The 2,500-nt window shown below is 61.6% G+C and overlaps 1 non-coding gene across 1 annotated transcript in view; it reads right to left on the reverse strand.

Annotated features, from left to right (window-relative positions):
• Positions 1 to 186, reverse strand: part of LOC124296274 — a 1,913-nt gene extending 1,727 nt beyond the window's left edge. The window contains exon 1 of the ribosomal RNA XR_006906100.1: positions 1 to 186. This exon is cut by the window's left edge and continues 1,727 nt beyond it. This is a non-coding gene — a ribosomal RNA (small subunit ribosomal RNA).
• Between the last annotated feature and the right edge of the window lie 2,314 nt (positions 187 to 2,500).

Here is a 2,500-nt window from a genome sequence, read left to right on the forward strand (position 1 = left end):
GAACTCTGTTTGCATGTATTAGCTCTAGAATTACCACAGTTATCCAAGTAAATGTGTGTACGATCTAAGAAACCATAACTGATTTAATGAGCCATTCGCGGTTTCACCTTAATTTGGCTTGCACTGAGACATGCATGGCTTAATCTTTGAGACAAGCATATGACTACTGGCAGGATCAACCAGGGAGCTTCGATACAAAATCTCGGCTCGGACGTGCGCCACCCATCGCCGACCGGGTCTCGTAGCCCGGTCGGCCGCGCGTCTACTGTGTGTTTCGGGACTGCGCGCAGGCAGCCCCGGTTCCGTGTGCCGCCACCTTCGACACTCGGCTTATAAGCGTTCGAACGATCTCCCGTACCCGTCGGCTAGATTGAAAGCGTCTGGGATACGTTGTTATAACATCTCTGGTCTTTGAGTGTACGCTCGGAAAGAAGCGAGTTGACGCGTGCGTTGGAGCGTTCGGCCTTCCGTGTTTCACGGAGAGCCGAACTTCTTGGTACCGCGTCAAGGGCCATTCGGTCTGAGACACCGACCCGCGGTAATGCAGTGACGATAGATGAAACAACGCGAGTCGCGTAGTTTCTTTGGTACGAGGCACGGAACGGTCCGCGAACGCCCGCTCCTGGTCTACGCCGAAGTACGTATCGTGCTCGAGCACGTACCGGTACGGCGTAGCAGGCGGACGACGGGAGACCGGCCCGACCGACTCGCTCCTCTTACTAGTAGGAGCCTGGCCGCTAGGACGTCGGCGCCGGCACGGTGGTAGCACGGTCGGCTTACGGGGCGAAACCTCCGCGGGCTATCGAAAAAATTTTGAACTCCGGGAACTTTGTCGAAATTGAACGAGGCTCATATGACGATGTTCCGACAGGCTCCCGGCCCGGATCGACTCCGGGACGCCGCGCATCGCCTTTCGGTCGACTCGGACCGAAATTTTTACAAGTCCCGTCTGTCCGGATCGACTCCGGGACGCCGCGCGTCGCCTTTCGCTCGACTCGTACCGCAGCTTCAACGAGTCCCGTCGGCCCGGATCGACTCCGGGACGCCGCGCATCGCCTTTCGCTCGTCTCGGACCGAAATTTTTACAAGTCCCGTCGGCCCGGGACGCCGCGCATCGCCTTTCTGTCGACTCGGACCGAAACTTCATCGAGTCCCGTCGGCCCGTATCGACTCCGGCACGCCGCGCATCGCCTTTCTGTCGACTCGGACCGTAATTTTTGCAAGTCCCGTCGGCCCGGATCGGCTCCGGGACGCCGCGCATCGCCTTTCGGTCGACTCGGACCGAAATTTTTACAAGTCCCGTCTGTCCGGATCGACTCCGGGACGCCGCGCGTCGCCTTTCGCTCGACTCGTACCGCAGCTTCAACGAGTCCCGTCGGCCCGGATCGACTCCGGGACGCCGCGCATCGCCTTTCGCTCGTCTCGGACCGAAATTTTTACAAGTCCCGTCGGCCCGGGACGCCGCGCATCGCCTTTCTGTCGACTCGGACCGAAACTTCATCGAGTCCCGTCGGCCCGTATCGACTCCGGCACGCCGCGCATCGCCTTTCTGTCGACTCGGACCGTAATTTTTGCAAGTCCCGTCGGCCCGGATCGAATCCGGGACGCCGCGCATCGCCTTTCTGTCGACTCGGACCGAAAGTTTTACAAGTCGACGTCGGCCCGGATCGAGTCCGGGACGCCGCGCGTCGCCTTCCGCTCGTCTCGGACCGAAATTTTTACAAGTCCCGTCGGCCCGGGACGCCGCGCATCGCCTTTCTGTCGACTCGGACCGAAACTTCATCGAGTCCCGTCGGCCCGGATCGAATCCGGGACGCCGCGCGTCGCCTTTCTGTCGTCTCGGACCGAAAGTTTTACAAGTCGACGTCGGCCCGGATCGACTCCGGGACGCCGCGCGTCGCCTTTCGGTCGACTCGGACCGAAATTTTCACAAGTCCCGTCTGTCCGGATCGACTCCGGGACGCCGCGCGTCGCCTTTCGCTCGACTCGTACCGCAGCTTCAACGAGTCCCGACGGCCCGTATCGACTCCGGGACGCCGCGCATCGCCTCTCGGTCGACTCGGACCGAAAGTTTTACAAGTTCCGTCTGTCCGGATCGACTCCGGGACGCCGCGCGTCGCCTTTCGCTCGACTCGTACCGCAGCTTCAACGAGTCCCGTCTGTCCGGATCGACTCCGGTACGCCGCGCGTCGCCTTTCGCTCGACTCGGACCGAAATTTTCACAAGTCCGGTCGGCCCGTATCGACTCCGGGACGCCGCGCATCGCCTCTCGGTCGACTCGGACCGAAATTTTCACAAGTCCCGTCGGCCCGGATCGACTCCGGTACGCCGCGCGTCGCCTTTCGCTCGACTCGGACCGTAATTTTTACAAGTCCCGTCTGTCCGGATCGACCCCGGGACGCCGCGCGTCGCCTTTCGCTCGACCCGTACCGCAGCTTCAACGAGTCCCGTCGGCCCGGATCGACTCCGGGAGGCCGCGCATCGCCCTTCGCTCGACTCG

This window comes from Neodiprion lecontei, unplaced genomic scaffold (genome assembly GCF_021901455.1).
Source record: "Neodiprion lecontei isolate iyNeoLeco1 unplaced genomic scaffold, iyNeoLeco1.1 ptg000136l, whole genome shotgun sequence".
In the NCBI taxonomy this organism is placed as follows: domain Eukaryota; kingdom Metazoa; phylum Arthropoda; class Insecta; order Hymenoptera; family Diprionidae; genus Neodiprion; species Neodiprion lecontei.